Genomic DNA, 15,588 nt, shown 5'->3' on the forward strand with positions numbered 1-15,588 from the left:
GGAGTTCCTTCAACAAGTACTCGACCATTTTATCCAAATTTTCAATTCGTACGGTGAGATCATTTGGGTTGTTGTCATTAGTAGAAGTAGTGGAGGTACTAGGCTTAGGAGTAGACGTAGAAGCATCATAGGGATGAAAACGGCGACACATCTCAAGTGACTGATTATCATAATGAAAACTCTTATAAAATGGGTTATTACGCCGAGCAGGTCCTTTCGGTATCCTACGGTGGCCTCTCGATCCATAGGGGTTAACATAATCGGGTTTAACAAAAGGTGTTTGGGGCGAATCGGGTACATCAGGTTCGGATTCGGATTCGGGTTCCGATTCTTCTCCGGAATCCTCTACAGGTTCCTTTCCTTTAGGCTCATTCCCATGCTCGGTCTCCATCTCAGGTTCCGATTCTGTATCATCTATAAACTCGAGTATCGTGTTTCCTTGCGCTTGCACGGTTTCCTCGGATTCCGTGTCGGAGTCGGTAAGAATGATATGATTATAAGAAGTCATCTAGCACTCAAATAAAACACAAAGTTAGTCACTTAGTAATCATATCATATTAGATACCAAGTAATCATACCAATTTCATCTATTAGGGTTCATGCAACTTAACGAGTCTACGGTTACAGTCTAGACGAACTAGTTGTCCTAACGTTTGACTCTCTAATGCAGCCTAGTCCTAGGTAACCGATCTTCTCTGATACCAAATGTAATACCCTGTCAGAATCCACTAACGGAATATTAACTCCTGGTCCCACAGTTTAGCGGTCACGCCCTCTATATGAGACGTTTCCAAAAAGTATTCACATTAATCATGAAACCAAGTCATTTATTTAAGAAAATGTAACTGGAAATATTTGACATCAATGACTAAAGTATATGGACCCAAAACATCAGAGAAAACTGTTTAAATGCGAATATTTGTTCTTGAAATAAAAATAGAAATCATGCTGGACGCCGTCCAGTTCTAGCAACAAACAGCACATAACTTCAAATAAAGCAAAAGCACTAGCTCTATGTACCTGAGATGAAATATGCAAAACGTCAACGAAAAATGTTGAGTGAAACTACATGTTTAGTAAATCATTTCATAAGTTAGGCCACAAGATTTTCTTGGAAAACATCATAGGAAAAGTATACATTATCATGAGCACTTGATTACAAAACTTTAACCTTTGGGTAGGCCGAGCCCACGTCTTTTGTTTACCCTATACTGGCGATACACCGATCAAGTGTACGTGTAACAACTACATAAGCACATGTTTAATGTTGCGGTGAGGTTTGTCAAACCTAACGGTACCGTCCCTATAAGTCGAGCTTACAAAGTAACTAATATAATCAAGCTAAGGGATTTTTGATCTGAACTCATATGTATAATCTTAGTAAGTTACTTGTGCCAAACACGTAAAACATTTGTAAAAAGCATGCATCTCATCCCTGTAAAAATATAGTAGGGACTGTAGACTCACCTTAGCAAAAGCACTCGTAAAGATCTTAGCAAACTGTACTGTAGTCGAACACTCTCGACTGAACAACGTAACCTAAATAAGTAAATTATCTTAAGTATATGCTAATAGGTCAAACTTAGTCAACCGATAGTGTACGTAAAGTCCTGGTGCTCAGACTGACTCAACAAACATATAAAAGTCAACTAATCCAAGCAAGTCAAGCAAAATCAACCAAAGTCAAACCAAAAGTCAACTCGGTCAAATAGGTCAACTAAAGTCAACCATCTCAGTAAGTCATGTAAACATAGTCAACGAATCATACTTAAGTCATATAACATGTTATCGCTCGTAATTTAGTAAATCGCATTTTCCACATCTTAAAGTAAACCTTCGAAAATCATACGTTATAAAGAAATACATTCATAGCGCATAGCACGTAATTCATAAAATTATAATCAACTCCAGATCATAACTAGACTTAAAATTGATTCCAAAAAGTCCAGCCAAGGCCTCATATGATAAATAAAAGTCCAATATCAAAAAGGCTCAAGTTCAGGTTCATTACAGAAAATTCTGCTAGCGCGTCAGTTTTTAAACATTTTTCATAAAATATAGAAAATAGATTTTAATGAACGGCCAATTGGTTCATCTCAAGACATGTCAAAATTTAAGTGATAAAATAATCAGAAGCATTTCTTTAGCCAATTCGTACAGATTTGCAAAACGTTACAGACTCATCAGTTTTTAATCATCAAACAGACATATCACAAAGATTAGCATATAACTCATGGAAAATCACATTCTCGCAAGTTCACATACAAATTAAACATGTCAAGGAACATCTAAAGTAACATATTCCAGACACTCAAAGTCTAAAACAATTCCTAGTTCATTCTAGCAATTTTTATGTAAACTTAAAAACAGATTCAGCATACTTTACGAACCAAAACTTCGTTCAATCATATCGGAAGCATTACATAACCTTTTAATGCAAATCTTTAGTCTAAATTACATAAATTTTCATAAGGAATACAATAGCACAACTTTCATAAGCTAAAACACATAGCATGCAACTCAGAAAATTCGGATTTCATGCAAAACCCTAACGTAAACTTCGATTACACATATCTTGAGCATACGATAACAAAATCACGCAAAATCGGAGTCTAAAATTAATAACTTTTCGATATCTTTCTAATTAAACATAATAAAAATTCATATCTCATATCAATCTAATCAGATCATCAATAAACAAATTCGTTTTTCAATCATACAACGTCAATTTCGCAATCAATCAACAATTAGCAATACTAGACACCATTAATTGAACACTAGACTCTAATACACCATGTAATTGATCAAAAAACTGAATTAACGAAATTAGGGTTAACAATTATACCTCAAACAATCAAATTGAGCACACTAACGCGTAAGGAATGACACAAGGAACAACGTTCGTGTACGAGGTTTCTTCAAAAATCAACTTGTGATGATGGTTGTGGGGCAGTGATGGCCGATGGCTAAGAGAGGGGAGGGAGAGGAGATATCGACTAGCTTTAGGGGAATTATGAGAGTTTCTATTTTAGTATTTCCATTTATAGTCTAGGTTAGGGCCTAATTTAATCCCTAATTAAACATAAGCCCAAAGTTTAGTCCATAAGGGGTATGTGGGGGAGTGTTCAGCCGAATGGACCACCTAGGGGTGTCCTGGGCTCGTTTTTCTTAATTACTTGTATGCGTGTGGTTCGTTTCGAGTGCCGTTAACCGTACCGGGTCTCCAGAACGTTAACTAGTCGTTGAAACCAATCACCGAGTTTAATTCATTAAATAAATAATAAATTAAAAATAATTTTCTTAAAGTCAATAATTATCGAAAATAATTATTGTGTCGTTTTTCTGAGTTCCGTAAACTGAAAGTCTTCTAGACGATAAACTTAATCGTAACGTTTTCTAGTTCTTTCGCTATCCGAAATAAATCGTAAATTAACATAAAATATTAATTCAAACATTTCTCTATTAAATATGTATTTAATTTAATTAAACACACAAGTCTAAGTAACCACCATTAAATACTTAACGGATAACTAACGATAGTAAACGAAAAAAGTCGGCTTGTTACACGTGATAACAACAAAAGCTTGATAATAATCAAGTGATGAGATAAATCACAATGACGATGATGAGTTAAAATAGAAATGATTATGATATAAGAATGATGATGATATTAGATCATGATAATGATGATGAAATGATAAGTGTTTGATGAAGATGAACTAATAAATCACGCAGGTTAATACCAAAACAAATCGTTGGTTCATTGGTATAAAGGTGTTATCGGGTTAGCGGGACGTCGCGGGTTCAAACCCAGACTTGGGCATTCTTTTTTTAAAGGGCTACTTCTTTGAGGTAGTTATTTATTTATTTATTTAGTTATTATTATTATTATTATTATTATTATTATTATTATTATTATTATTATTATTATTATTATCATTATTATTATTATTATTATTATTATTAAATTAACACTAAATATTAAAATCATGATTATTATTATTTACATTAGTATTAATAGAATTATCAAGATTATTATTTTTATTAGACAAATTTGCATGGGGGTCCCTGTGGTTTGTTCAATACAACAAGTGGAGTCCAAAAGATTTTTTTCACCTTGGGGGGTCACTATGGCTTGCAGATGTTTCACGGGGGGTCCAACGTCCTAACGTCTGTCAATATTTAATAGTTTTGGGCCTCACATGACTTGCACAGGAGGGTAGTTCTGTCTTTTTAATTAACCCTCCATATTTTTTATTTTTTATTATTTTCACAGCTAAATAAAAAAGAAGATTAATTAAAACAAAATTACATAGGGTTCCCTTTTGTTCATTGACTCACTCACCTTCTCACCCTTGATTCCTATTCCTATATTCATCATTCGTCGATCCCTAAATCAAATTAAATTCCCTTTTGTCCATCAACAATTCTATCATCATTAACAAATACAAATATATATAAGGAATAGAAGAAAAAAATAAAAAATAGAACCAAGAAAATGGGATAAGTGTGATGACAACACATTACAGAAAACCTCATTTTGTTTCCATGTGAACTTGGTTTTCTAATCTCTCTGATCTCCTTCTAAAAAATTTATTTGCTGTAGTTTCCACCACCTCTGCCACAATCGATGACGGATTTAACCACCGCCGCCGCTATCGACCAGATTCATCACCGCCGCCACCATAAATGAGCGGATTCACCATGGCAACCACCATCGATGACCAGATGCACTGCCACCGCTGACGCAGCCATCAACTCCCTCTGCAACCTCCTATTCTTCACCTCAAGCTAACAATTTTGAAAACCCACCTGATGTTGGTGATGTTGAAAATCATTTTTAATATAGGATATTGGTTTGAAATTAATCGACAAAATCGATGGAGTGTGATGACAAAATTGTTATTTGATCTTAATTAGAGTTTTTATACATCAGATCTTGCTTTATACGAAGTATTTCTTTTTCATGTTAAAATTAGATTTTGAAATAGTGAATTGAATGGTGAATTTGTTGGTCGAATAGAAAGTAGCTGGAAGTAGGGGAAAGAGAAGTGAAGTAGGAAAGGGTAAGTGAGATATAACTAGGAAAAGGAAAAGGATAAGGATAAGGTATGAACTCAATAAATTTTAAAAAGATGAAAATACCCTCATGTGCAAGTCATGTGAGGCCCAAAACTATTAAATGTTGACAGACGTTAGGACGTTGGACCCCCCATGAAACATCTGCAAACCATAGTGACCACCCAAGGTGAAAAAAATCTTTTGGACTCCACTTGTTGTATTGAACAAACCACATGGACCCCCATGCAATTTTGTATTTTTATTATTATTGTTATTTTTATCATAAGTATTAGTATTACTATTAGTAGCATTATTATCATTACAGTTATTAAAATAAATATTAAAATCATTATTATTATTTGTAAGATTATTATTTTTATAGTTATTATTATTAGTATTCATTAACATTTTTATTAAAAACTATCTTTTTTATTAAAGTTATTATTTTTATCATTTATATTAAAAGTATCATTTTTAACTCTATGATCATTATTATTATTTTTATCATTACTAATATTATTTATGTATTGTTATAATTTTAATAAACAAACGATATATATATAAAAAAATATTTAATACATATAACATAACAAAATTTATATTTTTATTTATTTCAAATATATAAAATGAATATATGAAATATATAGGATATTAATATGAAAATGATATAACTAATAAATTTATATATATATAAATTGTTCGATTACAATTATGTGTGTTAATATATATATAAATGATATAGGTTCGTGAATTAGAGGCCAACCCTGCATTGTTCAGTATCATCGCATGAATATTTTTACTACAAAATATTGTCTTGTGAGTTTCATTTACCTTTTTACCCTTTATATTTTTGGGTTGAGAATACATGCACAATTTTTATAACCGTTTTACAAAATAAACACAAGTAATTGAAACTACATTATATGGGTGAATGATCGAAGCCGAATATGCCCCTTTTGCTTGGTAGCCTAAGAATTAGTAAACCGATCTACTAATTGACGTAAATCCTAAAGATAGATCTATTGGGCCTAACGAACCCCATCCAAAGTACTCGATACTTTTGTACTTTAAATTCATTTTTATCATGTCCGAAGAATTTCCCAGAATGATAGGGGATATGCTTATATGCATCTTGTTAATGTCGGTTACCAGGTGTTCACTATATGAATGATTTTTGTCTCTATGCATGGGACGTATATTTATGAGAAATGAAAATGAAATTCTTGTGGTCTATTAAAATAATTGAAATGATTGTTTATGATAAACTAATGAACTCACCAACCTTTTGGTTAACACTTTAAAGCATGTTTATTCTCAGGTATGAAAGAAATCTTCCGCTGTGCATTTGCTCATTTTAGAGATATTACTTGGAGTCATTCATGGCATATTTCAAAAGATGTTGCATTCGAGTCGTTGAGTTCATCAAGATTATTATTAAGTCAATTATAGTTGGATATATTATGAAATGGTATGCATGATGTCAACTTTCGATGTAAAGAAAGTTTGTCTTTAAAAAACGAATGCAATGTTTATAAAATGTATCATATAGAGGTCAAGTACCTCGCAATGTAACCATGTGTTATTGTATTCGTCCTTATGGATTAGGACGGGTCACTACGTCAAATATATACGTATCTATACATATAAAATATATATGTATCTATTTATAAATAGTTGTTCGTGAATCGTCGGAGATAGTCAAGGTCAAATGAATTCATGAAAAATACTTCAAACATTTTGAGATTCGGTTTAATAGACTTTTCTTATCATGTCAGAATCATATAGAGATAAAGTTTAAATTTGTTTGGAAATTTCCAGGTCGTCACAGACGCCTTGATCAAAATAGACAGAGAATCCATTCGAGTAAAATCTATGAATATAAAGATTCACATTAACCTTACTACTCAAATAAAGGAGGCGCAACAAGGGAGTTTTAACAGAGGGAAATTTAAAGAATAAAATACCCAAAGGATCGGATAAGCATCTTAATATTCGGGAAGACGGAACCCGGTATAGGGCTGAAAGAATTTGGGTACCAAAATTTGGAGATATGAGAGAAATGGTATTTAGAGAAGCTCATAAAACCAGATACTCAATACATCCTAGAGCGGGGAAGATGTACAAGGATCTCAAGAAACATTTTTGGTGGCCGGGTATGAAAGCCGATGTTGCTAAATACGTAGGAAAATGTTTGACGTGTTCTAAGGTCAAAGCTGAGCATCAGAAACCATCAGGTCTACTTCAACAACCCGAAATCCCGGAATGGAAATGGGAAAACATTACCATGTATTTCATCACTAAATTGCTAAGGACTACAAGTGGTTTTGATACTATTTGGGTAATAGTTGACCGTCTCACCAAATCAGCACACTTCCTGCCAATAAGAAAAGATGACAAGATGGAGAAGTTAGCACGACTGTATTTGAAGGAAGTCGTCTTCAGACATGGAATACCAATCTCTATTATCTCTGATAGGGATGGCAGATTTGTTTCAAGATTATGGCAGACATTACAGCTAGCATTAGGAACTCGTCTAGACATGAGTACTACCTATCATCCACAAACTGATGGGCATAGTGAAAGGACAATACAAACGCTTGAAGACATGCTACGAGCATGTGTTATTAATTTCAAAAACAGTTAGGATCGACACCTACCGTTAGCAGAATTTTCCTACAACATGTGACAACCCGGAAATTTCCAACCAAATTTAAACTTTAATCTTTATATGTTTCCGACACAATAAGCAATATTTGTTAAGTTAAATTTCAAGAATTTTAAACTATGTTCATACATTCATTCAACTTCGACCAAGTTTCAACGATTCACGAACCATTAAACGAATATGATTATATATGTATATGTGTATATATATTATAACTTGAAACGTAAATGAAATATTATATTAAATACTTTATATGATTGTATCTGTTTCAAAATGTTTATCAATAGAATTAGAAGATAAGATCAACTGATTGAATTATCAGATATATTAAATTATGATTACAAGTCTCTGTTGAAAGGCCCACGTTGATTTGAGAAATCTTTCCATTTTAACAATATTCGGAAAATGGTAAAGTAATTTATAAATAAGAACAAATTGTCAATCATTGAGAACTAGACAAAGGATAGTGGAAGATTGAATCTCATAAAGACTCGATTGATCTATTTAGTTTCAAACGTACAAAAACGTTTTCAGTTTAAAAAGAACTTTATTATTAAAACGTATATAACTTTTATAAATATCTAGAACCACTTTTGACAACTCATTACTTAACTAGTATGATAAAGATAACGATATTTATATTTTATTTTATTAAATATATATATATATATAACGATCTAAATTAATATTATATATATTTATACGCGTATAATACGTACATAGTTTTATACTTTTACTATACTTAAACTTTACCTTTACTTTATTTTTACTTTACTTTAACTTTAATAATTCACTTTAATAATTCATACTTTAATAATTCATACTTTAATAATTCACTTTAATAATTCATACTTTAATAATTCATTTTAATAATTCAAAAATCTATTATAAATAGAATTCAATAGGTTTCATTATTTCATAGAAACTTGAAAATATTTTTCTCTAAACTCTCTCAATCGATTTACATATATATATTTACTCCGTATTATTTCAAGATATTATTAGTTTACATAAAATATTACGACGGAGTGTTGTCTGAGTGATTTCGAAATTGTTTTTCGAGTAGGATAGGATTAAGGAAATTATGGGTTATAGCTATAGAGGTGATTGAGTATGGTTCATGGGTATGCTCGTGAGGTCAATATAGTGTTTATCATTTCCGTTGCGTCTACGTACCTTTCCTGCAATATTGAATCTCAATATTGATACGTGAGTACTCATAATTTAACTTTTACATACTAATAGTGTATCCTTGACTAGTGCTCGAGTATTTAGGATTATGCATGCTTGTACTTTTGATATTGCCCTTAGACAGGTTAGGTTGAATCTTGAATTAGTTACACTTGCGGTTGAGATAAGGTATAAGATATGCATGTCCTTGGAAAGCTAGCGAAAAATTAAGAACTTTTCCTTTAGATATCGAATGGTTTCGATGAACGGATTAGAAGTTATAATCAATTGAATTTTCGGTATTTTTATTAAAAATGATTATTATTATCGTCGTTTTTATCGTCGTTCTAGTTTTATCTAATTATTATCATTATTATTATCTTTATCAATAAAAGGGATTTATCATTAAAAATTGTTTTCTTTATTACTATCGTTATTATCGTTAAAGTTATAATTAGTATTATTATTATTATTATCCCATTATCATTATCATTATTATTATTATTATTATTATTATTAGTATTATTATTATTATTATTATTAATATATATATATATATATATATATATCATTATTTAAAAATGGTTATTGTTATTGTTATTATTATTATTACTATATTATCATTAAGATAATTATTAGTATTATCGTTAATAATATTATAGTAACTATCATTATTAATATTAGTGCAATTAAAACAAATAATTGTAACACCTAAATATTTTGATTACTATTATTATCATTATTATGAACACGATATAAAAGACGATTAAAAGCTGTTAAACGAAACGATTAGGAAATAATGAGTAAGAGTATCATGATGAAATTAAAATATTATAAGATATTAATTTAGATAAAATTATCGTTCTTATTATTTTTATCATTACTATTATTATTAAAAGTATCGTTAGTATTAAAACTATCATTTTAACAAAAATTATCATTTTAATAGAAATGTCATTGTTACTATAAAATATCATTATTATTATTATTTTAAATAGAATTATTATTTTAAAGATAATATTAAAAATTATCGTAAATATTAAAGTTATCATAATTAGAATTATCGTTTTATCATAATGTCATCTTAGTAATTATAAATATTGATATTTTTATAATAATAATTATTATTACAAAATAATACAACTTTTACTTACTATCATTATAGATATTATTTTATCAAATAAATATGTGATACAAACATATTTTACTACGTGTAATAACTTACTTTAATAATACCTATCATATTATCTTTATGATATTAAATGAACCCTATAAATTTTATTACTTAATATATATAAAAGTATATTTGATTATATAAATTTAATATAAAATTTTATTTATTAATAAATAAATTATATTATTTACTCTAATAAATCTTTTTAAAATATTTAAAAATATAAAACGACGATATTTAAACTATATATTAATCATGTATAGATTTTTAGAAATTATTTTGAGTCAAATTTACTTTTGTTGACTTTTGCATATTAGTCTCGAGCATTAGGATTGTGGTACACTATGACTTGACCTAATTTGTTAGACAAATATTGACCAACATATAAATATATATAATTAATTTAGGTTCGTGAATCCGAGGCCAACCTTGCACTTGTTCAATGACGTTATATGTATTTTTACTACGAAATACAGTATGGTGAGTTTCATTTGATCCCTTTTACTCTTTACGTTTTTGGGCTCAGAATACATGCAAATGCTTTATGAACTGTTTTACAATATTTATATGCGTGAGTTTCATTTGCCCTTTTTACTATTTACATTTTTGGGCTGAGAATACATGCAAAATGCTTTATGAACTGTTTTACAATATTTATATGTGTGAGTTTCATTTGCCTTTTTACCTTTTATATTTTTGGGCTGGGAATACATGCGCAACTTTTATAAATATTTTACGAAATAGACACAAGTACGTGAAACTACATTCTATGGTTGAATTATCGAAATCGAATATGCCCCTTTTTATTAAGTCTGGTAATCTAAGAATTAGGGAACAGACACCCTAATTGACGCGAATCCTAAAGATAGATCTATTGGGCCTAACAAACCCCATCCAAAGTACCGGATGCTTTAGTACTTCGAAATTTATATCATGTCCGAAGGAGGATCCCGGAATGATAGGGGATATTCTTATATGTATCTAGTTAATGTCGGTTACCAGGTGTTCACCATATGAATGATTATTTTTGTCTCTATGCATGGGACGTATATTTATGAGAACTGAAAATGAAATTCTTGTGGTCTATTAAAATGATGGAAATAAATGATTATGATAAACTAATGAACTCACCAACCTTTTGGTTGACACTTTAAAGCATGATTATTCTCAGGTGTTAAAGAAATCTTCCGCTGTGCATTTGCTCATTTTAAAGATATTACTTGGAGTCTTTCATAGCATATTTTGAAGAACGTTGCATTCGAGTCATTGAGTTCATCAAAGATTATTATTAAATCAATTTATAGTTGGATAATGGATATTATGAAATGGTATGCATGCCTGTCAATTTTCGATGTAAAGAAAGTTTGTCTTTTAAAAACGAACGCAATGTTTGTAAAATGTATCATATAGAGGTCAAATACCTCGCAATGTAATCAACTATTGTGAATCGTTTATAATGTATATGAACGGGTCCTTTCAGTTGGTATCAGAGCGGTGGTCTTAGCGAACCAGGTCTGCATTAGTGTGTCTAACTGATAAGTCGATAGGATGCATTAGTGAGTCTGGACTTCGACCGTATCTGCATGTCAAAAGTTTTGCTTATCATTTTGTGTCGAAAATTAACTACTTATCATCCTCAGAAAATTACCTGCTTATCATTTTTAGTCTAAGACACGTCTTGCTGTATTGATTGCATGAATAGTGTATAGACAAAAATTCATATCTTAGCATATCTGCTAAATCATATCTTATCGTATCTGTTACTTTAAACTTTGCCTGACATATCCCGCAAAGTCCTCCGTAATCTACGAAATCTTTTGATATATATATATATATATATATATATATATATATATATATATATATATATATATATATATATTCTATGTAATTAGAATACCATCCGTTAGCCAAAATCATTTCATATCGGAAAAAAAAAAAAAAAAAAAAAATCCTTTATCCAATCGTACGAAATGGAATTCGTCATCAGTTCAAGTCACTCAGATTCCGAAATGGAATCCCATTCAAGCTCCGAAAGTAGTGTGACCGGAATAGATCAACCAATCAGTCATCACCTATTCTGGATGAATTGGGGATGGGTTCGTAGCCTCCTCAATCATTGGAGACAAGAAGAAGGTGATCCCTTCCATCCACCACATTGCCCTCTTGATGAAGAACCTGAAGCACTTACCGGCGAACCTGTCCGAAACACCATTTTCTCGCTCATTTCCAGAGTATCTCGTCACGATTATATATTACATCAAATTTTAGATTTTATTTATCCGCTCGTCCGAACCGACAATCACCCCGGTGTAATAGAAGAAGTCAACGAGCTTCGCGCTCGGGTAGTGGCTTTGGAGAATATGGTGCAGAGATTACAAACACCAGCAGCAGCATCAGCAGCATAACCAGTACCACCATCATCAACACCAACAGTACCATTACCACCTCCAACCACAACCGCGTCGTAAACCTCAACTTCACAATCTGTCCCACGAGCATCAACGTCATACGCACCATAGATACCAAGGAGTACCAACAACAATAACTGACGAAGTATTAATTCATAACTTCATTGGAGAAACATTCCGCGGCGATTATGTAATCTCTAAAGTCTTAGAGATTATCTAATCTAGCCCTAACCATAAATCAGTTAAGCGAACCAAAATGATGGAAGGAAGAGTAGAAACCCTGACAAAAATGGTGTGTGATTAACAAGCTAAACTTGCTTTACCAACAACATCAATAGTACCATCAGTGTTACCAGCATCGTCAGTACAGTCAACATCCGAATCAACAACACCGATAACATCACAAACTCCGTCAGTTCAAGAATCACTGTGGACATCATTACGAATCGATAACGTTTATATTGTATCAACGAGTTATGAAGAATTAACTCATTTCCTCTGAAGAAATTATATGTATGTATATATATATATATATATATATATATATATATATATATATATATATATATATATATATATTGAAATAAATCTTTCAGTGCTAAGCTATTGTGTGTGAATCTTAACTACTCGGTTAATTCATATTACAAATATGCAATAATGTACGTCCTTCGGCCGCAACTTAACCAGCGTTAACTACAATCTCTGTCGCAATTCAACAAATTCCAATTCATAATAAATCAAGTATATATTTGATTTTACACTTTCATCATCAATGTACCCGAAACTTTTCAGATAACATCATTCGTACTTTGCGAAATTCACAAGAATTCCACGAACCGAACACCATACATCAACAAATAACGAAGTATTGATTCATAATTTTAATGTCATTAAAGAAATACTGCGTAAAAGTTATGTACATTTTAAAGCCTTTAGGGATTATTCAATTCTAGTTTCAACCGTAAATTAAATGAGTTTAATTTAACATTAACTCATTAAATCTATGTTACATCTGAAGAAAATATACATATATATATTTTCATAAAGACTGTAATAAAATTCTTTTGTACAAAATATTAATTATGAATTTTTTTTTAACGGGTAGGTAATACCCGAGAGATATATAAATTCACAATTAATATGTTACATTCTTCGAATCTGATTCAGCAAATCATCCATTATACTCCCTACTTTCACAACAATATACATTCTTTTATAGAAATCAAAACAACCATACTCATTCAAAATTTAATTACATATTCTGATTTTGAAATCTCAAAATTTAACTTGAGATATGACCAAAATCATCACTCTTAGATCCTTACATCTTTCACAAGCTATATTTTGACTTCAAAACTGTGTTAGAACATCAAATGTATGTTAACGATTACAATCTGTGTTCAAACCCTTCGAAAATTTCTGAAGACACTTCGAATGATGAGCAATCGAGATGATGATCCAACCACATGTTACCCACAGTTATGTACCCGAAAAACTCTTGAAACCAAAGTAAAAGTTTAAACAACGTATCCGCGTCAGATTCTTTGGCATTTATTAGCAAAAATAACTTTGCGACTCCTATTCAAAGTAGCCAGTTTTGTCACAGCTCCAGCAAGTCAACTTCGAATTTTCAGTCAGACTAACCTTATTATAACCTTGAGATATACACCATCGTTACCAGGGAACCTTTTACATTCCACCATATTATTAGCAGATGTACCAACAACTTCATTACCCTTTGACTTTAGCCTCTCCAAAAAGTCATCATAATTATTCATTGAAACCCCATCATTTACTCATTCGCATCTTGTAATGAGAATTGCCATACGAATCATTGGGAATTAGCAATCAGTATTTTGAAATCTTGCAGCATGTCTGCGCCAACAGTTATATGTGTATATATAACGTCTATCTTCTGGACTTAATTTGAATGTGAAGTTTCTGAAAAACACTCCGAACTACGAATTGGTTCTCCGAAAATGGAAAAAATGCTGATGAAGCAGCAAAAACTATAAACGACTTTAAATGGTAAAAGCTGGATGATAATGATGAAGTGTGCTGGCAAAGCGCAGAAAAAGAGAAGTTTTGGAACTGGAAAACGGATTGAGCAAAGTAGGAAGGAGGCTGTGGACAAATTACAAAGAATGAACCTTGACTTTAAAGGATCCAAATGATTCAGTACCTGCTGAAGTCATTAACGAATACCTTGCTCCTGACTCTAAACCCCTGCGGACAATATTCTTCATCATCCTATGATATTAGAAATTCTAAAATATCATCATATCTTTCATTATAAATATCCTCCATATTTCTGAAGATATTTTCTTAATTCTTCTTATTTGAAATCATTTACCTCTTCGCGCTATCTGTATTACATCATAAAAGAAACTATTTTAGTTTCTAAATTCTGAAAGATTCAAGTTTAAAATAGGAATATTTTGAAGTAGTGTTGAGAACTGAAGCATGAATTAGTATAATATAATGACACTTGATCAATGTGATTATATTACAGTAAGTCATGCTGAGTTTCTAAATGGAACGTGATGATTCACAGATCATAACATCATCATGTGCCATGTTATACGACTCTTGTATTCTATTTAACCTCTAAAATATCAAAAAAATATTTCTTGATGATTCGGCCTTTTCCAAGGTATTCTAGTAATTTGACAAGTCATGATCGTGCCATCACAATTTCCTTCCTAGAACATTAACAATGTTCATTCCGAAATTCATATCTATGAATTCTGGACCATTACAAGCGGTGCTTAATCGCAAGAAGAAGAAACGAAAGGACAAAACTCCGAAATAGAAATTGGGGTATAAATTGCAGCAAATAAAAGAGAGCATTAATTGTGAATGATAATGATTATAGAAGACAGAAGCAGAGACTTTGAAATATAAGGGAACATATAAAGCTCAACGACAAACCAGAAATTATAAACCATATATCGATGCATATCGCAATATAAAGACACGGGAGAACTAGAAACACTATAAACCCAAGAGTATAGTAGAAGTAAATAGATTCTTCCGGCGGTAGATGAAAAAGAAGAATGACCGATATGAAAGTTAGAAGTATATCGAGAATCAGAGCTGGATGGAGC

This window comes from Rutidosis leptorrhynchoides, chromosome 6 (assembly GCF_046630445.1).
Source record: "Rutidosis leptorrhynchoides isolate AG116_Rl617_1_P2 chromosome 6, CSIRO_AGI_Rlap_v1, whole genome shotgun sequence".
NCBI lineage: Eukaryota > Viridiplantae > Streptophyta > Magnoliopsida > Asterales > Asteraceae > Rutidosis > Rutidosis leptorrhynchoides.